The sequence below is a fragment of the Balaenoptera borealis genome (genome assembly GCF_965194805.1).
Source record: "Balaenoptera borealis genome assembly, contig: HAP1_SCAFFOLD_1247, whole genome shotgun sequence".
Classification (NCBI taxonomy): Eukaryota; Metazoa; Chordata; class Mammalia; order Artiodactyla; family Balaenopteridae; genus Balaenoptera; species Balaenoptera borealis.
Genome location: NW_028122970.1, coordinates 161,933 through 189,042, shown reverse-complemented (window position 1 = coordinate 189,042; position 27,110 = coordinate 161,933). Strand labels below are relative to the sequence as shown.

At 38.6% G+C, this 27,110-nt stretch overlaps 1 long non-coding RNA gene across 1 annotated transcript; it reads left to right on the top strand.

The window, feature by feature from the left end:
* Positions 1 to 892: 892 nt before the first annotated feature.
* LOC309621947 lies at positions 893 to 14,484 on the top strand. The gene is made up of 2 exons (XR_014240340.1): positions 893 to 1,318; positions 14,195 to 14,484. It is a non-coding gene; the product is annotated as an uncharacterized lncRNA (long non-coding RNA).
* The last annotated feature ends 12,626 nt before the right edge of the window (positions 14,485 to 27,110 follow it).

Below are 27,110 nucleotides of genomic sequence, written 5' to 3'. Positions count from 1 at the left end.
TAAATTTTATGTATATTTTACCACAATGGAAAAAAGCTACCAAAAAATGAAACTCGAAAAGAATTTTAAAACTAGATATCTGTCTTCCAAATTATTGTTGAGTATATAAAATAAGCAAAATAACATAGAACAAGAACAGGAAACAAGAGGTGCTTCCGTGGTGGCGCAGTGGTTAAGAATCTGCCTGCCGTCGCAGGGGACACGGGTTCAAGCCCTGGTCCAGGAAGACCCCACATGCCGTGGAGCAGCTAAGTCCATGCACCACAACTACTGAGCCCGCATGCCACGACTACTGAAGCCCGCGAGCCTAGAGCCCATGCTCCGCAACAAGAGAAGCCACCGCAATGAGAAGCCCGCGCACCACAACGAAGAGTAGCCCCGCTCGCCGCAACTACAGAAAGCCCGCGCGCAGCAATGAGCACCCAATGCAACCAAATAAATAAACAAATAAATACATTTATTAAAGAAAAAGAATGAAAACTAAACTTTTTAAGCCTAGTCTTTCAGAACAGTAGAATGGGCTCCCAAAGAACCTTTCAAATGCTAATTTTTCTCTTTTCCTTACAAATTCTATAATCTAATAAATTATATACTTGCACTGTTTCTTAGATGTTCAATTGCTTTCCTGATTCCATTTTTTTCATATGTATTCACCTTTGCCCAAAATGCTTTTCTCTTTCCATCTCAGTTTTTTTGGTTTTGTTTTAAACATCTTTATTGGAGTATAATTGCTTGACAATGGTGTGTTAGTTTCTGCTTTATAACAAAGTGAATCAGCTATACATATACATATATCCCCATATCTCCTCCCTCTTGCATCTCCCTCCCACCCTCCCGATCCCACCCCTCTAGCTGGTCACACCACACTGAGCTGATCTCCCTGTGTTATGCGGCTGCTTCCCACTAACTATCTATTTTACATTTGGTAGTATATGAGTCCGTGCCACTCTCTCACTTCGTCCCAGCTTCCCCTTCCCCCTCCCCGTGTCCTCACGTCTGTTCTCTACGTCTGCGTCTTTATTCCCGTCCTGCATCCATCTCACTGTTTATCCAGTGTAACTCTCTTCTCACACTAGTAGATGCTTGAGAGGTATTTTAAAATAATTTTTGTCAGCTTCCTGTCTGAATCGTGATTTCCCTCTCTTAGGTTCCAGGGCTGCTGCTGCTTCAGAGCAGTCAGCTCAACTACAAGACACGAAGATTGATAATCTAGCAGACACTAAAGCCATTAAACAGAAAGGGGAGATCCACAGTAAGAGGACCGTTCCTAAGGAAGCCTGGCCCGAAGAGAAGAAATCCTTGCAAATAGATATTGCAGGTAATGGGGAGTGGGGTAGGGGGTGTGAGAGAGAGAGAGCATGCACACGCAAACGCCTGTGTCTACGTGTTTCCACTTAATTCTGATGAGACTATAGTCTCACAATTTAAACAGAGTTCCATCTTTTTATTTTTTGCTTTCTTATGCATATCACTTCAGTGCTTCTTTGTCTGTGTGGATGTATGTATTTATTTGTAAGATAATTGTTACTTCTGGGAAAAGACACTGGCAATTTAGAAACAAAATTACAATTAAATACCCAAGGCTGATAGTATTAGAAGTGAAGTATCATGTCTCAACACTGAAACAGGGGAGGGAAAGCTTAAGGCATTCCAGATGACTGTGACAAAGACAGAAAGAATCTCAATACAAACTTTTAAAAAATTACAATAAAAAAGACCCAAGATCAAATCTATTTATGTTCACCCATGGCCCCCTTTTTCTAATAACATAAAAGAAAAGTGTATAGGACACAAGCCATTACTACCTAGCTGCCAAAGGAAAACTGGATATCCACATGCAGAAGAATTAATTTGGACCATTACCTTTTACCATATACAAAATTAACCCAAAATGGATCAAAGATCCAAACAGAAGAGCTAAAATTATAAAACTCTTAGAAGAAAACATGGGGGGAAAGCTTCATGACATTGGATTTGGCAATGATTTCGTGGCTATGACACCAACAGTATAGGCAACAAAAGCAAAAATAAATAAATTATACTATATCAGAATTTAAAACTCTGCTTCAAAGGACACAATCAACAGAGTTAAAAGACAACCTGTGGAATAGGAGAAAATATTTGCAAATCATGATAAGTGACCAATATCCAGATTATATATGGAACTTCTAAAAGTCAACAACAAAGAAACCCAATTTAAAAATGGGTAAAGGACTCGAATAGACACTTCTCCAGGGAGTATATATGAATGGCCAACAAGTATATGAAAAGATGCTTAATATCACTAATCATCAAAGAAATGCAAATCAAAACCACAATGAGATACTACTGCACACCTATTAGGATGGGTAGTATCAAAAGAACAGAAAATAACAATCGTTGTCAAGGATGCAGAGAAATTGGATCCCTTGTGCACTGCTGGTGGAAATATAAAATGGCACAGCCATTATGGAAAACAGTGTGGAGGTTCCTAAAAAATTAAAAATAGAATGACGATATGATACAGCAATCCCACTTCTGGGTGTATATCCAAAGGAATTCAAAGCAGGATCTCACAGATATCTGCACACCCATGTTCATTGCAGCATTACTCACGATAATCAAGATACGTCCATCAGCAGATGAATGGATAAATATAATGTGATATCTATACAATAGAATGTTATGCAGCCTTAAAAGAAGAAAATCCTGTCACATGCTATAACATAGGTGAATCTCAAGGACCTTGTGCTGAGTGAAATAAGCCAGTCACAAAAAGATAAACACTGTATATTCCGCCTACGTGAAGTATCTGAAATAGTGAAAATCATAGAAACAAAGTAGAAAAGTGGCTGCCAACGGCTGGGGAGAGAAAGGAGGGGGAGTTCATGTTTATTGGGTATAGAGTTTCAGTGTTGCAAGATGAAGATGTTCTAGAGATCTGTTGTGCAACAGTGTGAACATACTTAACACTGCTGAACTGTATGCTTAAAAATTGGTTAAGATGGTAAATTTAATCTTCTGTGTTTATCACACACAAAAAAGAATGTGTAAGATGAAAAAACAACATTGCAATTCTGCAGTGGGTAGTCTAGGAGACATAGCTTGGAAAAGAAAGATGGAAATATAACCTGCAGAAGCATACTCTAGCCCAGGCCGCACAGAGGAGGTGAGCGGCGGGCGGGCGAGCGAGAGAAACTTCATCTGCAGCTCCCTATCGCTCCCCATTCCTCACGTTACCGCCTGAACCATCCCCCCACCCCCCAACCCCGTCTGTGGAAAAATTGTCTTCCATGACACCGGTCCCTGGTGGCAAAAAGGTTGGGGACCGCTGCCCTAGAGGACCCTCAAGGAGAAATGGATAATACAGAACACTAGAGAGCTTGAACACACATACTTAGCCCATGACAGACCATAGAAATGAAATTAAAAAAAAAAAAAGCAGAGTTAGAGAAACATCTGGAAATATTGAGGTTGATGTGTATAAATGTTTGTATGCTTTTAAAACACAACCTTTCAAATGCTCATAGAACATTTTTTTTTCAAACAGCTTTTTTAATATGTAATGCACATATATAATTCTCCCACTTAAAGTGTACCATTTAATGATTTTTACCCTATTCACAGATATGTGCAACCATCAACACAGTTGACTTTAGAACATTTTTATCACCTCAGAAAGAAACCCTATACCCCTTAGCTATCACCCCTCTATTTCCTCATCACCCACCTCCCCCCAAGCCCTAAGTCAACCACTGATCTACTTTGTCTCTATTATAAATTTTCCTATTCTAGACCTTAATACAAATGGAATCATTTAATGTGTGGACTTTTGTGACTGGCTTCTTGTAACTCAGCATGATGTTTTTGGGTTCATCCAAGTTAGGGCTTGTATCATTATTTTATTCCTTCTAATGGCTCAATAATATTTCATCGTATGTATGTATCACAGTTTGTTTATCTGTTTGTTGATGGACATTTGGTTGTTTCCACCTTTTGGCTACTATGAATAATGCTTTTATAAAATAATGATTTTATATTTATAAAATATAAATGCTTTTCTATTCATGTACAGGTTTTTATATGGACAATATGTTTTCATTTGTCTTGGGTACGTACCCAGGAATGGAATTCCTAGATCATGTGATAACTTTATATTTCATCATCTGAGGAGTTGTCAGACTGTTTGCCAAAGTGGCTGCACCATTTTACATTCCCAGTAGCAATGTATGAGGATTTCAATTTCTCTACTAACTCACCAACACTTATTATCTGACTTTTTCATTGGATCTATTCTAGTGGATGTGAAGTTGTATCTCATTTTGCTTTTGATTTGCATTTGCCTCCTGATTATGATGTTGAACATCTTTCTGTGTGCTTATTGGCCAGTTGTGTGTTATCCTTGGAGAAATGTGTATTCAGATCCTGGCCTGGTTTTTATTTGGGCTATTTCTCTTTTTTATTGAGTTTTAAGAGTTCTATGTATTCTAGATACACATTCTTATCAAAATTTTGATTTTGATATATTCTCCCATTCTGTGAGTTAAAATTGGGAAGTATGAGTCCTCCAACATGACCTTATTTTTCATGATTGTCTTGGCTCTTCTGGGTCCTTGACAATTCCATATGCTTGCAAAATTTCTACTAAGAAATCAGCTAGGATTCTGATAGGGATTGTGTTGAATCTGTGATCACTTTGGTGAGAATTGCTTTCTTAACAGTAAGTCCGTGGACTTGGGATGTTTGATTTAGATAGATATTTATTGATTTAGATATCTATTTAGATATTCTTTAATTTCTTGCAGTCATTTTTTGTAACTTTCAGAGTAGAAGTTTTTCTCTTCTTATGTTAAATTTACATTAATATTTTAATTTTTTTGAGGCTGTTGTGAACAGAATGGTTTCCTTTTGCTTTTCTTTTTGTTTTTGGCTGTGCTGCTTGACTTGAGGGATCTTAGTTCCCCAACCAGGGATCTAACTTATGCCCTCTTGCAGTGGAATTGCAGAGTCCTAACCACTGGACTGCCAGAGAATTCCCCCAGAATGGTTTTCTTAATTTCATTTTCAGTTTGTTAATTGCAAGTATATCATAATACAATTGATTTTTTTAATATTTAACTTTTATCCTGCAACGATGCTGACTCGTTTATTAGTTCTAAATGGTGAATGGGATTGTTTGCTTAATTGGTCTTTCTTAGCTTTCGTTGTTAGTATGTAGAAATGCAGCAGATTTCTGTGTATTAATTTCATATCCTGAAACTTTAGCGAATTCACTGATGAGCTCTAGTAGTTTTCTGGTAGCAGCTTTAGGATTTTATAGTATCATGTCATCTGTAAAAACTGACAGTTTTACTTCTTCTTTTCCAATTTGGATTCGTTTTATTTCTTTTTCTTCTCTGCTTGCCGTGACTAGGACCTTCAAAACTATGTTGAAAAAAAGTGGCGAGAGTGGACATCCTTGTCTTGTTCCTGATCTTAGGGGAAATGCTTTCAGCTTTTCACCATTGAGTATAATGTTAGCTGTGGGTTTGTCATATATGGCCTTTATTGTGTTGAGGTATGTTCTCTCTGTGCCCACTTTCTAGAGAGTTTTTATCATAAATGTGTGTTGAAATTTGTCAAAAGCTTTTTCTGCATCTATTGAGATGATCATATGTTTTTTTTTTTAATAAATTTATTTTATTTATTTATTTTTGGCTGTGTTGGGTCTTCATTACTGTGTGCGGGCTTTCTCTAGTTGCAACGAGCGGGGGCTACTCTTTGTTGCGGTGTGCGGGCTTCTCATTGCGGTGGCTTCTCTTTGTTGCGGAGCACAGGCTCTAGGCGCACAGGCTTCAGTAGTTGTAGCACGCGGGCTCAGTAGTTGTGGCTCACAGGCTCTAGAGCACAGGCTCAGCAGTTGTGGCACACGGGCTTAGTTGCTTCACGGCATGTGGGATCTTCCGGGACCAGGGCTCGAATCCGTGTCCCCTGCAGTGGCAGGTGGATTCTTAACCACGGTGCCACCAGGGAAGCCCGATCATATGGTTTTTATTCTTCAGTTTGTTAATGCGGTGTATCACACTGATTGATTTGCAGATATTGAAAAATCCTTGCATCCCTGGGATGAATCCCACGTGATCATGGTGTATGAGCCTTTTAATTTATTAGTGGATTCGGTTTGCTAGTATTTTGTAGAGGATTTTTGCATCTATGTTCATCAGTGGTATTGGTCTGTAGTTTTCTTTTGTGTAATATCTTTATCTGGTTTTGGTATCAGGGTGATGGTGGCCTCCTAGAATGAGTTCAGAAGTTTTCTTTCCTCTGCAAACTTTTGGAAGGGTTTCAGAAGGATGGGTGTTAACTCTTCTCAATGTTTGGTAGAATTCACCTGTGAAGCCATTTGGTCCTGGACTTTTCTTTGTTGGGAATTTTTAAATTGCTGATTCAATTTCAGTTCTGGTAATTGGTCTGTTCATATTTTCTGTGTCTTCCTGATTCAGTCTTGGGAGGTTGTACCTTTCTAAGAATTCATCAGTTCCTTCTAGGTTGTCCGTTTTATTGGCATGTAGTTGCTCATAGTAGTCTCTTATGATCCTTTGTATTTCTGTGGTGTCGGTTGTAACTTCTCCTTTTTCATTTCTGATTTTATTGATTGGGGCCCTCTCCCTTTTTTTCTTGATGAGTCTTCCTAAAGGTTTATCAATTTTGTTTATATTTTCAAAGAGCCAGCTTTTAGTTTCATTGATCTTTCCTATTGTTTTTTTTAGTCTCTATTTCATTTATTTCTGCTCTGATATTTATGATTTCTTTCCTTCTACTAACTTTGGTTTTTATTTATTCTTCTTTCTCTACTTGCTTTAGATGTAAGTTTAGGTTGTTAATTTGAGATTTTTCTTGTTTCCTGAGGTAAGCCTGTATTACTATAAACTTCCCTCTTAGAACTGCTTTGTCTGCGTCCCATAAGTCTTGGATCATCGTGCTTTCGTTTTCATTTGTCTCTAGGTAGTTTTTGATTTCCTCTTTGATTTCTTCAGTGATCCATCGGTTGTTTAGTAGCATATTGTTTAGCCTCCACGTGTTTGTGGTTTTTGCAGGTTTTTTTTCTTGTAGGTGATTTCTAGTTCCATAGAGTTGTGGTTGGAAAAGAAGCTTGATATGATTTCAGTTTTCTTAAATTTACCAAGGCTTGTTTTGTGGCCTAACATGTGATCTATCCTGGAGAATGTTACATGTGCACTTGAAAAGAATGTGCATTCTGCTGCTTTGGGGTGGAATGCTCTATAAATATCAGTTAAGTCCCTTTGGTCTAATGTGTTATTTAAGGCCTGTGTTTCCCTGTTGATTTTCTCTCTGGATGATCTGTCCATTGATGTAAGTCAGGTGTTAAAGTCCTTACTATTATTGTGCTGCTGTTGATTTCTCCTTTTATGTCTATTAATATTTTGCCTTCTGTATTCAGGTGCTCCTATGTTGGGTGCATATATATTTACAGTTGTTATATCTTCTTCTTGGATTGATCCCTTGATCATTCTGTAGTGTCCTTCTTTGTCTCCTGTGACAGTTTTTATTTTAAAGTTGATTTCATCTAATATAAATATTGGTACTCTGGCTTTCTTTCGATTTTCATTTGTGTGGACTACCTTTTCCATCCCCTCACTTTTAGTCTGTATGTGTCTCTAGATCTGTAGTGAGTCTCTTGTAGGCAGCAAATACACGGGTCTTGTTTTTGTATCCATTCAGCCAGTTTGTGTCTTTTGGTTGGAGCATTCAGTCTGTTTACGTTTAAGGTAATTATCGATATGTATGTTCGTACTGTCATTTTGTTAATTGTTTTGGATTTGTTTCTGTAGGTCTTTTTTTCCCCCTTCTTTTGTTCTCTTCTCTTGTGATTTGATGACTATCTTCAGTGTTATGTTTAGATTCCTTTTTTGTGTATGTGTGTATCTGTTACAGATTTTTGGCTTGTGGTTACCTTGAGGTTATTGTATAGCAGTCTCTGTATACATATGGTGATTCTTCTAAATTGCTGATGTCTTAATTTCAAATGCATTTGCCATTACCCTCCATGTGTACTCTCCTCCCCTCATGATTACTGTTTTTTATGTCATGTTTTACATCAAATTGTTTTGTGTATCCCTTAACTGCTTATCGTGGATACAGATGATTTTACTACTTTCGTCTTTTAATCTTCCTGCTAGCTTTGTTTGCGAATGATTTCCTACCTTTACTGTATGTTTACTGGTGAGCTTTTTTGTTCCATAGTTTTCTTATATCTAGTTGTGGCCCTTTCTTTTGCACCTGGAGAAGTTCCTTTAACATTTGTTGTAAAGCTGGTTTAGTGGTGCTGAATTCTTTTAGCCTTTGCTTGTCTGTACAGCTTTTGATTTCTCTGTCAAATCTGAACAAGAGCCTTGCTGAGTAGAGTATTCTTGGATGTAGGTTCTTCCCTTTCATCACTTTAAATATATCATGCCAGTCCCTTCCGACCTGCAGAGTGCCTGCTGAAAAGTCAACTGATAGTCTTATGGGAGTTCCTTTGTATGTTATTTGCTGCTTTCCCCTTGCTGCTTTTAGTATTCTCTGTATCTTCAATTCTTGACATTTTGATTACAGCGTGTCTTGGTGTGTTCCTCTTTGGGTTATCCTGTATGGGATTTTCTGCGCTTCTTGGACTTGGATGACTATTTCCTTTCCCAGGTTAGGGAGGTTTTCAGCTATTATCTCTTCAAATATTTTCCTGAGCTCTTTCTTTCAAATATGTTCCCGGGCTCTTTCTCTCTTCTTCTGGGACCCCTGTAGTGCGAATATTAGTGCTCTTGATGTTGTCTCAGAGATCTTTTAAACCGTTCTCATTTCTTTTCTTTTTTAAATCTTTTTTCTGTTCAGTGGCAGTGATTTCCACTACTCTGTCTTCCAGCTCACTGATCCATTCTTCTGAATCCTTTAGTCTACTTTGATTCCTTGCACTGTATTTTTCATTTCAGTTATTGTATTCTTCATCTCTGGTTGTTCTTTATATTTTCTAACTCTTTTCTTAAAACTTATAACTTCTCGTTCTGTGCATCCATTCTCCTCCTGAGTTCTTTGATCATCTGTATGATCATTACTCTGAACTATTTCTTGGGTAGATTGCCTATTTCCACTTCACTTAGTTCTTCTTCTGGGATTTTATCTTGTTCCTTCATCTGAAACATATTGCTCTGCCATCTCATTTTGTCAATAAGTTGCTATTTGTATTTTTATGTATGTAGTAGGTAAGTTACATCTGTCAACCTTGGAGAAGTGGCCCTCTGTAGGAGGCGTCCTGTGCATTTCAGCAGCACACTCCCCTCTCGTTACCCAAGCTGTGTGCTCTAGGGGTTCACCCTAAGAGGGCTACTTGGGCCTTCTGTTGTGGTGGGCTAACTATGTGGGCAGTCTGGTAGGCCCCTAGTCTGGTTGGTTGCCAGGTCCTGCCTTGTGTGGATGCTGCTGGCTGCTGTTTAGCAGGGCCTGGTCACAACGTGGCTGGTTGCAGAATGCTAGGGGCCCCGGGGCTAATGCTGGCTCACTGGTGGGTGGAGTCAGGGTCCTGAAGACCCTAGGGTTGTTGCCTACCCACTGGTAGTTGAAGCCAGATCATGGGGTTAGTGCTGGTCTACTGGCAGGCAGAGCTGGTCCCTGGAGTCCAGCTGCAGGGTCCTGGGATCCCAGAGCTCATTTCAGATTGTTGAGGGGGTGGTGTCGGTTCCTGACACAGTTGGGTACAGGGTCTGGAGTGTCCTGAAGGTTTCCTTGGCCTGCTAGTGGGCCAGTCCAAGGCCCAGCTGGTCCCAGGGTAGGCTCTGGCCTGCATTGAGGAATCATAGTTTTCTTGCTTTTGGTGCCTGCATCCTGGTGAATGAGACTGGTCTAGAAGCTTGGCCTGGCTTCCTGGTGGGAGAGTCCTGTGCCTGTCTACTGGTGGGTGGTGCTGGGTCTTGGCCCTCTGGTGGGCTGGGCCATGTCTAGGGGCTAGTCCAAGGGCAGCTGTGAGCTTTTTTGTCTTTAGGCAGCCTGTCTGCTAATGGGTGGAGCTGTGTCCTGACCCAGTTAGTTCTTTGGCCTGAGGCGTCCCAGCACTGTTGCCTGCAGGCTGTTGGGTGGGGCCAGGTTTTGGAGCTAATGAGCCAATATGTCATCCACCAACAGTATTCCCCAATATGTCTGCCACCAGTGTCTATGTCCCCAGGGTGAGCCGCAGCCACCCTCCCCCAACCCCTGCCGCTCCAGGAGACTCTCCAAGACGAGCAGGTAGGTCTGGCCCAGGCTCCTATCAAATTACTTCTTTGGCCCTGTGTCCCAGGGTATATGAGATTTCATGTGCACCCTTTAAGGGTGATATCTCTATTTTCCCCAGTCCTGTGGGGCTCCTGCAATTAAGCCTTTCTGGCCTTCAAAGCCAAATGCTCTGTGGGCTCATCTCAACAATGCCAGACCCCCAACCTGGGAGAACCTCTGGAATATATTTACTCTCCAGTTTTCGTTGCCTACATAGGGGTTATGGAATTTGATTATATTGTGAGTCTCCCCCTATTACCGGTTTTGTTGCCGTTCCTTCTTTATGTCTTTTGGTGTAGGAGATCTTTTCTGGTGGGTTCCAGTGTTTTGTGTGTGTGCGTTTTTTTTTATTGGTTGCTCTGCGGATAGTTGTGATTTTGGTGTGCTTGTGAGAGGAGGTGAGCTCAAGGTCTTTTTACTCTGCCATCTAGCCCACTTTCCTCTATACCACATTTTCTTTTTTTTTGTTTTGTTTTAATTTTTATTGGAGTATAGTTGCTTTACAGTGTTGTGTTAGTTTCTACTGTACAGCAAAGTGAACCAGCTATACGTATATATATATATATATATATATATATATATATATATATATATATATATATATATCCCCTCTTTTTTGGATTTCCTTCCCATTTAGGTCACCACAGAGCATTGAGTAGAATTCCCTGTGCTATATACAGTAGGTTCTCATCAGTTATCTATTTTATACATAGTATCAATAGTGTATATATGTCAGTCCCAATCTCCCAATTCCTCCCACCCCCCCCCCATACCACACTTTCCTTATCTATTCATCCATCAGTGGACACTTAGGTGGTTTCCATGTCTTGGCTATTTTAAATAATGCTGCAGTGAGCACAGATCTACGAATATCTCTCCAAGACCAAGCTTTCAATTGTTTTGTGTGTAGACCCAGAAGCAGAATTGCTGGATCGTATGGTAGTTGCATTTTAACTCTTTGGGTAACCTCCATACTGATTTCCATAGTGGCAACACCAATTACATTCTCACTAACAGTGCACAGAAAAAGGAACCTTTAGCTCCATAACCTCACTAATGCTTGTTATTTCTTGTCTTTTTGATGATAGCCATTCTAACAGGTGTGAGGTGATATCTCATTGTGGTTTTGGTTTACATTTCCCTGATGATTATTGGTGCTGAGCATCTTTTCCTGTATTTGTTAGCCATTCGTATGTCTTCTTCACAAAAATGTCTATTAAGATCCTGTGCCCTCATTTTTTAATTGGGTTGTTTGTTTGTTTGTTTTTATTTGAGTTGAATTCTTTGTCTATTTTGGATGTTAACCCCTTGTCAGATATGTCATTTGCAAATATCTTCTTCCATTCAGTAGTCTGATGGTTTCTTTTGCTGTGCCGAAGCCTTTCAGTTGGATGTACTCCTACTATTTACTTTCGCTTTTGTTGTCTTTGCTTTGGGCGTCAAATTCAAAAAATTATTGCTAACACCAGTGTCAAAGCTCTTACTGCCTATGTTTTCTTCTAGGAATTTTATGGTTTCAGACCTTACATTTAAATCTTCAATCCATTTAGAATTGATTTTTGTGTATGGTGTATGATAACGCTTCAGTTTCATTCTTTTGCATGTGGCTATCGAGTTTTCCCAGTACCATTTATTGAAGAGACTATCCTTTCCCCATTGTATATTCTTGGCTGCTTTGTCATAAGGTAATTGACCTTATATGTGTGAGTTTATTTCTGGTCTCTCTATTCTTTTCCATTGATCTACATGTCTGTTTTTATGTCAGTACTATACCATTTTGATTACTGTAGCTTTGTAATATAGTTTGAAATCAGGAAGTGTGATGCCTACAGTTTTCTTCTACTTTTTAAAGATTGCTTTGGCTATTTGGAGTCTTTTGTGGTTACATACAAATTTTAGGATTGTTCAATTTTTGTGAAAAATGCCATTGGAATTTTGATAGGGATTGCATTGAATCTGTAGATTGTTTTGAGTAGTATGGACATTTTAACAATATTAATTCTTCCAATCTGTGAACACAGAATATTTTCCCATTTGTTCATGTCTTTTTCAGCTTTTTTCATCAATGTTTTCAGTATACAGGTCTTTCACCTCCTTGGTTAAATTTATTCCTAGGTATTTTATTCTTTTGACGCAATTATGAACAGGATTGTTTTAATTTGTTTTTCTGGCAGTTTATTATTAATGTATAGAAATGCAACAGATCTTTGTCTGTTAAATAATTTTGTATACTGCAACTTTACTGAATGTTTTAGTTGTAACAGTTTTTTTGGTGGCGTCTTTAGGGTTTTCTATATCTAAAACCATGTCATTTTCACATAGTGACAATTTTGCTTCTCTTCTGATTTGGGTGCCTTTTGTTTCTTTTTCTTGCCTAATTGCTCTGGCTAGAACTTCCAATACTGTGTTCAATAAACGTGATGCCGGTGGATATCCTTGTCTTGTTCCTGATCTTAGAGGAAATGCTTTCCATTTTTCACCATTGAGTATGTTAGCTATGGTCTTGTCAGAAATGGTCGTGAGCTATGTTTCCTGTATACCTACTTTGTTGAGAGTTTTTATCATGAATGGATTTTGAGTTTTCTCAAATGCTTTTTCTACATCTATTGACTATATGATTTTTGTCCTTTATTTGGTTAGTGTCATGTACCACATTGATTGATTTGTAAGATGTTGAATCATCCTTGCATTCCTGGAATAAATCCCACTTGATCATAGTGTATAATCCTTTTAATATATTATTGAATTTGGTGTGCTAATGTTTTGTTTGGTTTCTTTTTGCATCTATGTTCATCAGGGATATTGGCTTGTAATTTTTTTGTAGTGTATCTACACTGGGTATCTAGGTAACGTCTGGATAACAGGGTAATGTGGGCCTTATAAAATAAGTTTGGAAGTGTTCTCTCCTGTTCTGCTTATTGGAAGAGTTTGAGAATCTTTCATATTAATCCTTCCTTAAGTGTTCGGTAGAATTCAGCAGTGAAGCCACCTGGTCCTGGACTTTTGTTCATTGGGAGGTTTGAGAGTCTTTTTATCCTTTAGATATAAAAGCAGACTCCATGTATCCCACTATATTTTCGGGAAATTGTCTTAGGGATTCCCAGAGTATTTTGTGAAAATTCTGATTACCAATAATCTATAGAGAAGGTAAAATGGATCCCATAGTTACAAGTGATACTGTGTTTCATATGTATGTCTGTTTCTTCCATGACTTAGAACTCTAAAAATGTGTATGGAAACTGAATTAACGTTTGCAATTATGGTTTATAGTTGTTAAGATGTTCTACATCTTAAAATGCCTATTTTGATATAGAATGACTGTCAAAATGTGAAGATGGAAGATGGTAAATTATAGTAGGTGTATTTTACCACAATAAAAAAAATGGAGGGGGTGTGAAGATGGTTCAGAAAAAAGAATTTTTCAAGGCTCTAAAACATACAAAGAGTTGGAGTTTTAAAAATTCCATCCATTTAATTACTGATGATAAAAATAAAGTCTCAGGTTTCTTAGCTGAAAATGAGATTAATAATACCTCTCTCTCAGTTTGATAAGAGGGGAAAAAACAGATATAGAGCATATATCATAATAGCCCACACATAGCAAGCAGTAATACATAGCAGCTGCTGTTACAATCCCAAGAACCTAAATGCCCTCCTCAAGGTCATACAGCCAGTCTGTGGCAGAATCCAGCCCAGAATCTGGGTCTTTTGATCCTGAGTCTCTTAAACTATTACCATGCCAATCTAGCCACTAGGCACAAGGCATGAATCCTTTGTCCAGGCAGTGAATTTTCTGAATCTTTATGTAGACCATTCTTTCCTTCAGTCTTTGTTTTGTATCTAAAGAATTAAATGTGAATACTATTTCTAAAGGGAATGCAAATATTTTGAAAGTCCTTCAAAATCTTTTTTTTTTTTTTTTTCACCTTTTCAGAGTCCAGATGTCATTCAGAATTTGAAAATACCACCCATTCTGTCTTCAGGTCAGCTAAGTTTTACTTTCATCATCCAGTGCACCTACCAAGTGATCAAGATTTTTGCCATGAATCCTTAGGAAGAAGAGTTTTCATGAGGCATTCTTGGAAAGATTCCTTTCAGCATCATCCAGACAAACAAAGAGAACACACTTGTCTTCCTTCCTCTTATCAAAATGTGGCAAAGACAAAGTCAGATTATACCAGAATAGAGAGCCTCAGTATCAATGTAAGCTTGGAAAACAAAGAAGTACAGCATACTACTAAAAGTCAGGCTAGAGATTTTCCAAAATATGACAAACAAGTTAATGACCTAAAAAGGGATCATAAGGCCACCCCAGAGTTAACAACTCAGCACACTGTGAGTTTAAATGAACTCTGGAACAGGTATCAGGAGCGACAGAGGCAACAGAAACCTCCTGAGTTCAGTGCCAAGAAGGAACTTTCCTTGGTGGAGCGACTTGATCGTTTGGCTAAACTTCTTCAGCGTCCCATCACACATTCTCTCCAGCCCTCAGAAAGTACACAGGATGATAGCAAGGGGGAACAAGATGTTAAGGAATGGAGTGGTAGACAGCAACAGCAGAACAACAAGCTTCAGAAAAACAAACGGTATAAAAGCCTGGAGAAATGCCGTAAAAACACAGGCGATCTTAAAAAAAAAACAAGGTTCTTTCTACTCATCAAGCTGGGAGGGCCAATCAGATTACAATTGAACAGATTAAATTTGATAAATATATTCTGAGAAAACAGCCAGGTTTTCATTATATAAATAACACTTCTTCAGATTCTAGACACTCAGAGGAGAGTGAGCTGCTCACAGATACTGCCGCCAACATCCTTTCCACCACCACTTCTGTGGAATCAGATATATTGACCCAAACAGATAAGGAAGTGACTCTGCATGAGAGGGGCAGCTCTATTTCCACCATTGATACTGCCCGACTGACTGAGCCATGCTTTTGGCCATGAAAGAGTTTGTTTGTCACCCAGGCGAATTAAACTAGACAGCAGCATCACCGACCATCAGAGGAGATACCTTGAGAAGCGGAGCGAGAAAAACAAGAAACCATTGAATACAGGTTACCCCCAAATTACTTCAGAGCACACCAGAAGGAAACACATCCAGGTACATGGCTACAAATTCCATCTGGCAATGTGACTGCATTTTTCATGGACTTTTTAGTTAAGCTTTGCACACAGGTGAAAAATAGCCAATTGCCCTTTCCTCACTATAACATTTCTTACCAGCTGGAAAAGAGTGAGAAAGTGTAGTACAGTGCTGTTTGAGTCGTCATGCTTTTCATCAACACTCATTTACGAATTACCCTTTGGATGAAAGGCTTTGCTGCTAAATGCTTCAAAATCTGCAAAGTCTATACCTTTGGTACAGGGGAGCTTCAAGTTTAGAATGACCTCCATTCTGAACAATATTGCCTGGTTTTTTTGCCTGTTGGTTTTTGTTTATTCATTCCTTCCTGTCTTTTAAGAAATTTTGAGGTGCTTTTAAGCGCGCACACACACACACACACAGACACATACATATATAAGTAATATGATATGATTGTTTTTTAAGTAAATGAAGAATTGGAATGATGGAAAATTAGACTGAAGCCAGGGAGGGGTGAGCTACAACATGATTTGAAAAATAAATACATGAAGAATTAAGAGTGACGGGAAGGCAAGTTGATACCTTGTGGATGTGGTTGCTAAAAATGAGCCACAAATTTTGCTTTATGTTGTCTAGCAATTAGTGTTGCTAGAATTTTGTGATCACTTACATAACTCGAATATAAAAGCAAGCGAAATTTTCAAAAGCATTACAGATATTTCTGGTACTGAGACTTCTTAAATTTCTCTCGTCTGTCCTCATAAAGAAGGCGTTGTGGTGTAACAAAATCCTCAACGGCGTCCTTACAGTACATTCTCAGTAACAACAATCATGTAAGGCTAATAGGGCCTTAGTTTAGGGAATTCCATAAAGGCAGATTTCAAGGGGTCAGTAAATGCAGACCATTACTTTAACCCAAGATAAAATTGATTTGGAGAGGTGCTCTCCAAATAGGGATACTTGCAAAATGGTTCATTGGAGTATGAACCTTTTAAAATTTATATTTTTGTATATGTTTTACAGGGCATGAGTACAGCAATAATATATAATTTATAAATAAGTATCTACTTTAGTAGTTTGTACTCAAAAATATTTTATCAGTGGGACCCCATGATCAAAACAATTTGGAGACCACTAGTTTAGCTGAAAGAAGGCACAAAACATTCAGACATTTAACCATAAATATTATTTCTCAATTGAGTTTTTGGTAGGTATTAAATGACAGTAATTACACATATAAATAGTACAATCAGACTCTTTTTTAAAGTAAGCCAAAAATTGGGACAGACACAGATTGAGGCTTTTTGTTCCATAGAGGAGGTAGGGGGAAAGGATGCAGATAGAGGGGTTTTTGGTGTGTGTACTAGAATACATATACGTAACAAAGTTTACAGTTTTATCATTTTAAAGTATGCAGTTCAGTGGCGCTGAGTATATTCACAGTGTCTTACAACTATCACCACTATCTAGTTCCAGAGCTTTTTCATCACCCTAGTGGAAACCTCATACCCATTAAGCAGTTACTCTCTATTCCCCCTTCCTACCAGCCCCTGTCAATCACTAATCTACTTTTTGCCTCTGTGACCTTGCCTATTCTGGTTATTTCATTTAATTGGAATCATATCATATGTGGCCTTTGTGTCAGTCTTCTTTGACTCTAGAATAATCTTTCTGAGATTTATCCATGTCCCAGCATCTGTCAGTACTTCATTGCTTTTTATGGCTGAATAATATTTCATTATATGTTTAGACACATTTTGTCTATGTGTTCATCCATTCATGAACATTTAGGTTGTTTCTACCTTTTGGCTATTGTGAATAGACCTGATATGCACATTTGTGTACAAGTTTTTATTTGAACAGCTACATACAGTTCTTTTGGGTATACATGTAAGAGTTGAAAATGCTGGGTCATTTGGTAGTTTTATTTTAAGCTTATTTAGGAACCATCAAACTGTTTTTCACAGTGGCCACACCATTTTACATTCCCAGCAGCAATTTCTAAGGGTTCCAATTTCTCCACATTCACCAACACTCTTTGTTTACTTTTTTTTTTTTTTTTTGCCATCCCAGTAGGTACAAAGTGGTATCTCACACTCATTGTCATTTTGATTGTGGTTTGTTTTGCCTTTCCCTTTGCATAATGACTAATGATGTTAAGTATCTTTTTATGTGCTTGTTGGCCATTTTAAAAATTTAATTAATTAATTAATTTTTGGCTGCATTTGGTCTTCGTTGCTGTGCATAGGCTTTCTCTAGTTGTGGCGAGCGGGGGCTACTCTTCGTTGTGGCGTGTGGGCTTCTCATTGCGGTGGCGTCTCTCGTTGCAAAGCACGGGCCCTAGGTGCGTGGGCTTCAGTAGTTGTGGCTTGCTGGCTCAGTACTTGTGGCTCGTGGGCTCTAGAGTGCAGGCTCAGTAGTGTGGCGCCTGGGCTTAGTTGCTCCGTGGCATGTGGGATCTTCCTGGACCAGGGCATGAACCCTGCGTTGTCAGGTGGATTCTTAACCACTGAGCCACCAGGGAAGTCCCTGCCCACTTTTTAATTAAGTTGTTTGGCCTTTTTGTTTTTGAGTTGTAAGAGTTCTTTATATATTCTGGATTGTGGAATCTTATCAGATGTGTAATTTGCAAATATTTGCTTCCACTCTCTGGGTTGTGTTTTCACTCACTTACTACTGTTTTGTGAAGCACAGCAGTTTACTTTCAGTGAAGCCCCAGTGTACCTATTTTTTCTTTTGTTGCCTGTGCTTTTGGTGTCATATTTAAGAAACCATTGCCAAATCCAAAGTCATGAAGATTTGTCCGTATATTTTCTTTCAAGAATTTTATACTTTTAGTTCTTTCATTTGCATCTTGGATGTATATTGAGTTAATTTATTTATATGGTATGAGGTAGGGGTCAAACATTCTTTCCACATGGAATTGTCCCAAAATCAGCTGTTGAGACTGTTCTTTCTCCATTGAATGGTCTTGGCACCCTTGTCAAAAATCAGTTGACCATAGATGTGAGGGTTTATTTCTAGGCTCTCAGTTCTGTTCCATTGATCTATATGCCGATCTGTATGCCATTACTGCACTGATCTGGTTACTGGAGCTTTGTTGTAAGTTTTAAAATTGAGAAGTATGAGTCTTCCAACTTTGTTCTTTTTAAAGACTGTTTTGGCCAATCAGGGCCCTTGTGTCTCCATATGAATTTTAGGATCAGCTTTTTTTCATTTCTGCTGAAAAGGTTGTTGGGAATCTTATGTTAATTGCATTTAATATGTAGCTTGCTTTGGGGTTTATTGCCATCTTAACAACATTGTCTTCCAGCCGATGAACACAGGATGTTTTTCAATTTATTTAGGTCTTTAATTTCTTCCAGTAAGGTCTTGTAGTTGCCAATGTACAAGTGTTATACCTTCTTGTCTAAATTCATTCCTAAGTATTTGATTCTCGTGTTTTCTTTCTTTTTCTTTATTATTTTTAATTGTGGTAATATATGCATAACAAAATTTATCATCTTAACCATTTTTTCTTTGTAATTCTAGTTTATTTATTTTTCTTCCAGTTTTATCGATTTAATTGACATACAGCACTGTTTGTTTGAGTACAGCATAATGATTTGACTTACATACATCATGAAATGATTATCACAGTAAGTTTAGTGAACATCTATCATCTCATACAGATACCAAATTAAAGACATAGAAAAAAATATTTTCCTTGTGATGAGAACTCTTAGGATTTACTCTCTTAACCACTTTCATCTATAATATACAGCAGTGTTAGTTTTATTTATCATGTTGTACATTACATCCTTAAGAGTTGTTTACCTTATAACTGGAAGTTTGACTGCCCTCAACCAATTCCCACTCCCTCCCCCCACCCGTTGCCTCTGTTAACCACAAATCTGATCTCTTTCTATGAGTTTGTTATCTTGTTTCTGAAGTATAATTAATCTACAACATTCTGTTAGTTCCTGTGCACAAAATAGTGATTTGATATTTCTATACATTTCAAACACCACGGTAAGTCTAGTTACGATATGCCACTATGCAAAGATATTACATAGTTATTGACTGTATTCCCCACACTGTACACTTAATACCCGAGACTCATTTGTTTTACAAATGGAAGTTTGGACTTCTTAATCTCCCTCACTTATTTCTTTCCTCCCTTCACCACCTCCCCTCTGACAACCACCTGTTTGTTTTCTATCTATAACTCTGTTTCTGTTTTGTTATGTTTGTTTGTTTTGGTTTTTAGATTTCACTTAGCATAATACCCTCTAGGTCCATCCATGTTGTTGCAAATGGCAAGATTTCATTCTTTTTATGGCTGAGCAATATTCCATTTCATAAATATATACACCACATTTTCTTTATCCATGGGCATTTAGGTTGCTTCCATATCTTGGCTATTGTAAATAATGCTGCAGTGACCATAGGGGTGTATATACCTTTTCGAATGAGTGTTTTTGTTTTCTTCAGAAAAATACCCATATGTTAATTGTTGGATCATGTGATAGTTCTGTTTTTAATTTTGTGAGGAGCCTCCAAACTGTTTTCCATAGTGGCTGCACCAATTTACATTCCCACCAACAGTGCACGAGTGTTCCCTTTTCTCTTCATCCTTGCCAGTACTTGTTGTATTTTGCTAATAGCCATTCTGACAAGTGGGAGGTGATATTTCATTGTGGTTTTGATTTTCATTTCCCTGATGATTAATGATGTTGAGCATCTTTTCATGTGCCTCTTGGCCATCTGTATGTCTTCTTTGCAAAAATGTCTATTCAGATCCTTTGCCCATTTTTAAAAATCAGGTTGTTTGGGTTTTTGATGTTGAGTTGTATGAGTTCTTTGTACATTCTGGGTATTAACCCCTTATCAGATAGATTGCTTGCAGATATCTTCTCCCATTCAGTAGATGATAGTTCCCTTCACTGTGGAAAAGCTCTTTAGTTTGATGTAGTCCCATTTGTTTATTTTTGGTTTTGTTTCCCTTGCCTGAGGAGACATATGCAAAAAAAAATTATTAAGATCAGTGTCAAAGAGCTTAGTGCCTGTGTTTTCTTCAAGAAGTTTTGTCTCTTTTTTTGGTTGTGGTTTCAGTTCTTACATTTAAGTCTTTAATCCATTTTGAATTTGTTTTTGTGCATGGTGTAGTTTAATGGTATTAAATACATTCATATTGTTGGGCAGACATCACCGTCACCCATCTCTAGAACTCTTTTCATCTTGCAAAACTGAATTTCTACATTGACTCAAATAGCAACTCCCCATTCCACCTTATGCTCAAGCCCCTGGCAACCACCATTCTAAGAATTTGACTACTCTAGGTACCTCACGTAATTGGAATACAGTATTTGTCCTTAAGTAACAAGTTTACTTCACTTAGCATAATGTCCTCAAGGATCATCAGTGTTGTACTATCTGACAGGATTGTCTTTTTTTTAAGACTGAATGATACTGCGTTGTATGTATATACCACATTTTGTTTGTTCATTCATTCATCCATCCGTTAATAGATACTTGTGTTGCTTCCACCTGTAGACCATTGTGAATAATGCTGCTATGAACATGAGTGTACAAATATCCATTCAAGATCCTACTTTCAATTTTGGGGGTTACATATCCAGAAGTGGAATGGCTGGATTATATGGTAGTTCTATTTTTAATTATTTGAGGAACCACCCTACTGTTTTCCACAGCAGCTGCCCATTTTACAGTCCCACCAACAGCACACAATGGTTCCACTTTTTCCACATCTTTGTCAACACTTGTTATTTTCTGTTTTTTTTTTTTATAGTGGCATCCTAGTGTGTATGAAGTGATATGTTTTTGACTTGCATTTCTTTCATGATTATATTGAGCATCTTTTTATATACTTCTTGGCCATTTGTATATCATCTTTGGAGAAATGTCTATTCAAGTACTTTGCCCATTCTTGAATCGCGTTATTTTTTGGTCATTGAGTTGTAGTAGTTCTTTACATATTCTGAGTATTAACCTCTTATCAGATATATGATTTATAAATTTTTCTCCCAATCAGTGGGTTGCCTTCTCACCTTTGTTGATTGTGTCCTTTGATGCCCAGAAATTTTTAATATTGATGTAGTCCCAATTGTCGAGTTTTACTTTTGCTGCCTGTGCTTTTGGTGTCATATCTAAGAAGTCATTACCAAGTCCAATGCCATGAAGCTTTTCCCCTGTGTGTTCTTCCAAGAATGTTATGGTTTTAGGTCTTTAATCCATTTTGAGGTAATTTTTGTATACGATGTAAGATAAGGCTCCAACTTCATTCTTTTTTTTTTTTTCCCCATTTCATTCTTTTTAAGAGCATGTGCATATCCAGTTTTCCCAGCACCATTTGTTAAGGAGACTGCTCTTTTCCTGTTGAATGGTCTTGGCCCCTTGTCAAGGGTCAGAGATCATTTGACCATGTGGCACAAAGGTTTATTTCTGGGCTCTCTATTCTAGTCCATTGATCTATTTATCTTTATGCCAGTACCACAGTGTTATTGTATTACTGTTTTGAAATCCGGAAGTGTGAATCCTCCAACTTTGTTGTTCTCTTTCAAAGTTGTTTTGGTTCTTCAGGGTTTCTTATCATTTTTAATGATTTCTTATTGTTTTCCTTTTTTTTTATTGCTATATGATTTTCTTTGAGTTGTTTTTTTTTGCTAACTTAGCAGCCATGTAATTAACAAATATGCTTAAGCCACTGTCTCAATGTACCACTCAGATATGAAATAGTATCTATTGACTCCATTATATAAAAAATTAAGAAACTGGTTGCACTTGCCCTACTTCTCCCCACTCTCCACCTACACACACTTCCCCCAACATAACAATATTCGTTAATTTTGTGAATGTTGTCTCAGTTCATTATGGTAGTATTACTACTGTATTGATTAGCTTTATTTTTAAGAAGTATAGCATTTTTCTTCCATGTTATAAGCAAAATCACCATTTTATGTGTTTTTTAAAGGGGGTCAATATCATCAGTCTTTTCAGTGTAACTGTTTGTGAGTTTATTAATTTAAATAATTTTATTATTTAGCTAGATTTTTCAACAGTTGTTCAGGAGTGAGCATCTCTTCAGTTCTTATAAATTTGAGATTATCATTCTGTAACCTTTGTATAGGAATAACAACTTGTTTGGGTATAAAACTTTTGAATAATAATCTTTAATTCAAAACTCAGTCAGATTTGCTCCCCCTTTCTGGGCACATACAATTAATATTTCTGTGCCAGAGGCAACCCTAATATTTTTTCCCTATTGGATCCTGGATTGTTGTTGGGTTTTTAAAATTTAAGTTTTCTTACTTTCCCAGGGTATGTCTCAGCGTTGGTCAATCTCTATTGATTTTTTAAAAATAAAATTTACATACCTTACAATTCATTCTTGTAAAGTATACAATTCAGTGGTTTTTAATATATTCAGAGGAGGTTATACAACTGTCACCACTAATTCCAGAACTTTTTGTCATACCAAAAAGAAACCCTGTGCCCCTTCACAGTCATTTCCTAGCCTTCAACCATTAATCTACTTTCTGTATCTATGGATTTGCCCATTGGGCACATTTTCTATAAGCAAATCATGCAATATGTGGCCTTTTGTGTCTGGCTTCTTTTACTTAATATTTTCAAGGTTCATCCATTTTGTAGCAGGAATCAGTACTTGTTGTTTGTTATGAACAGTAACAAACAGTATTTCAAATACATATACAACATGTTTATTCATGAGTTGTTGGACATGTGGATTGTTTCTGCTTTTTTGGCCATTATGAAAAATGCTGCTGTAAACATTAATGCACAGGTTTTTGTGTGGACATGTTCCTTCAATTTTCTTACGTATATACCTAGGCGTAGAATTGCTGGATCATATGGTAACTCTGTTTAAGCTTCTGAGTAACTGCCAAAGTGTTTTCCAAAGTGGCTGCACCATTTAATATTCCCACCTGGATCATATTTCAGTTTGTCTACATCCTCATCAACACTTGTTGTCTGTCTTTTGATAATAACTATCTTAATGGGTGTGAAGAGGTATCTCACTTTTTAATGATTTTAATTTGCATTTCGCTAATGACTAAGATGTTGAGCATCTTTTCATATGCTTATTGGCCATTTGTTTACCTTTAGAGAAATGTCTATTCCAATCCTTTGCCCATTTTAAAATTGGCTTATTTGTCATTTTATTACTGAGTTCTGTTTCTTTGTCTATTCTGAATACAAGTCCCTTATTAGGATATGTTTTGCAAACATGTTCTTTCATTCTGTGCCATCCTTTTCACTTTCTTGATGACTTTACTTGTGGTACAAAAGTTTTAATTTTGACAAAGTACAATTTGTCTGTTTCTTCTTTTGTCACTTGTGCTTTTCATGTCATATCTAAAACTATTGTCTAACCCAAGGTTACAAAATATTTACTCTTTATTTTCTTCTAAAAGTTTTATAATTGTAGTTCTTACTTTTAGTTCTATGATCATTTTTTAGTTAACTTTTGTATGTGGCATTGAGGTAGTACAGTTTTATTCTTTTGCCTGTGGATAGCCAGTGTCGTAGTACCATTTGTTGCAAAGACTATTCTTTCTTCCATTGAATTGTCTGGGCACCCTTGGCAAAAATCAATTGATCATAAGAAAAAAAAAAAATCAGAAAAATAAAAATAAACTTAAAAAATTGATTATAAATGTAAGGGTTTATTCTAGACTATAAACCCTATTTTATTGATCTATATGTCACTCTTTATGCCACTACCACACTGTCTAATTAGTGTGACTCCTCCAACTTTGTTTTTTCTTTTTCAAGATTGTTTTATCTATTCTTAGGTCATAGGAATATTCAGATCAGCTTGTCAATAATTTCTGCCAAAAAGAAAAAAAAAAAGACAACTTGAATCTTGGGTAGGGATTGCATTGAAACTGTAGAAAAATTTAGGGAGTACTGCTGTCATAACGATATTAAATCTTCTAATCCATGAACTGGGGTGTTTTTCCATTTATTTAGGTCATCTTTAATTTCTTCAACGATGTTTGTGGGTTCCACTTCTTTGTAGTTTGGCACTTCTGTTGTTAAAAGTATCCCTGAGGGGGGAGAAGAGAAGATGGCGGAAGAGTAAGACGCGGAGATCACCTTCCTTCCCACAGATACAGTAGAAATACATCTACACGTGGAACTGCTCCTACAGAACACCCACTGAATGCTGGCAGAAAACGTCAGACCTCCCAAAAGGCAAGAAACTCCCCCCGTACTTGGGTAGGGCAAAAGAAAAAAGAAATAACAGAGACAAAAGAATAGGGACGGCACCTGCACCAGTGGGAGGGAGCTGTGAAGGAGGAAAGATTTCCACGCACTAGGAAGCCCCTTCGCGGGCAGAGACTGCGCGTGGCAGAGGGGGGAAGCTTCGGAGCCACGGAGGAGAGCGCAGCCACAGGGGTGCAGAGGGCAAAGCGGAGAGATTCCCGCACGGAGGATCAGTGCCGACCAGCACTCAGCAGCCCGAGAGGCTTGTCGGCTCACCCACCGGGGCGGGCGGGGCTGGGAGTTGAGGCTCGGGCTTCGGTCGGATCGCAGGGAGAGGACTGGGGTTGGCGGCGTGAACACAGCCTGAAGGGGTTAGCGCACCACAGCTGGCTGGGAGGGAGACCGGGAAAAAGTCTGCAGCTGCCGAAGAGGCAAGAGACTTTTTCTTGCCTCTTTGTTTCGCGGCGCGCAAGGAGAGGGAATTCAGAGCGCCGCCTAAACGAACTCCAGAGATTGGCGCGAGCCGCGGCTATCAGCGCGGACCCCAGAGACGGGCGTGAGACGCTGGGGCTGCTGCTGCCGCCTCCAAAAATCCTGTGTGCGATCACAGGTCACTCTCCACACCGCCCCTCCCAGGAGCCTGTGCAGCCCACCACTGCCAGGGTCCCGTGATCCAGGGACAACTTCCCCGGGAGAACGCACGGCGCGCCTCAGGCTGGTGCCACGTCACGCCGGCCTCTGCCGCCGCAGGCTCGCCCCGCCTCCTCTGTACCCCTCCCTCCCCGCGGCCTGGGTGAGCCAGAGCCCCCGAAGCAGCTGCTCCTTTAACCCCGTCCTGTCTGGGCGGGGAACAGACGCCCTCAGGCGACCTACACGCAGAGGCGGGTCCAAATCCAAAGCTGATCCCCAGGAGCTGTGCGAACAGAGAAGAGAAGGGGAAATCTCTCCCAGCAGCCTCAGAAGCAGCGGATTAAAACTCCACAAACAACTTGATGTGCCTGCATCTGTTGAATACCTGAATAGACAACGAATCATCCCAAATTCAGGAGGTGGACTTTGGGAGCAGGATATATTAATTTTTCCCCTTTTCCTTTTTTTGTGAGTGTATATGTATATGCTTCTGGGTGAGATTTTGTCTGTATAGCTTTGCTTTATAATAGCTTTCTTTTACTTCACTATATTATAGCCTCTTTCTTTCTTTCTTTCTTTCTATTTTTTCTCCCTTTTACTCTGAGCCGTGTGGACGAAAGGCTCTTGGTGCTCCAGCCAGGCATCAGGGCTGTACCTCTGAGGTGGGAGAGCCAACTTCAGGACACTGGTCCACAAGAGACCTCCCAGCTCCACGTAATACCAAACGGCAAAAATCTCTCAGAGATCTCCATCTCAACATCAAGACCCAGCATCACTCAATGACCAGCAAGCTACAGTGCTGAACACCCTATGCCAAACAACTAGCAAGACAGGAACACAGCCCCATCCATTAGCAGAGAGGCTGCCTAAAATCATAATAAGGCCTCAGACACCCCAAAATACACCACCAGACGTGGACGTGCCCACCAGAAAGACAAGATCCAGCCTCATCCACCAGAACTCAGGCACTAGTCCCCCCCACCAGGAAGCCTACACAACCCACTGAACCAACCTTAGCCACTGGGGACAGATACCAAAAACAACGGGAACTACGAACCTGCAGCCTGTGAAAAGGAGACCCCAAACACAGTAAGATAAGCAAAATGAGACGACAGAAAAACACACAGCAGATGAAGGAGCAGGGTCAAAACACACCAGACTTAACAAATGAAGAGGAAATAGGTAGTCTACCTGAAAAAGAATTCAGAATAATGATAGTAAGGATGATCCAAAATCTGGGAAATAGTATAGACAAAATGCAAGAAACATTTAACAAGGACGTAGAAGAACTAAAGAGGAACCAAGCAATGATGAAAAACACAATAAATGAAATTAAAAATACTCTAGATGGGATCAATAGCAGAATAACTGAGGCAGAAGAACGGATAAGTGACCTGGAAGATAAAATGGTGGAAATAACTACTGCAGAGCAGGATAAAGAAAAAAGAATGAAAAGAACTGAGGAAAGTCTCAGAGACTTCTGGGACAACATTAAACGCACCAACATTCGAATTATAGGGGTCCCAGAAGAAGAAGAGAAAAAGAAAGGGACTGAGAAAATATTTGAAGAGATTATAGTTGAAAACTTCCCTAATATGGGAAAGGAAATAGTTAATCAAGTCCTGGAAGCACAGAGAGTCCCATACAGGATAAACCCAAGGAGAAACACGCCAAGACACATATTAATCAAACTGTCAAAAATTAAATATAAGGAAAACATATTAAAAGCAGCAAGGGAAAAACAACAAATAACACACAAGGGAATCCCCATAAGGTTAACATCTGATCTTTCAGCAGAAACTCTGCAAGCCAGAAGGGAGTGGCAGGATATACTTAAAGTGATGAAGGAGAAAAACCTACAACCAAGATTACTCTACCCAGCAGGGATCTCATTCAGATGTGAT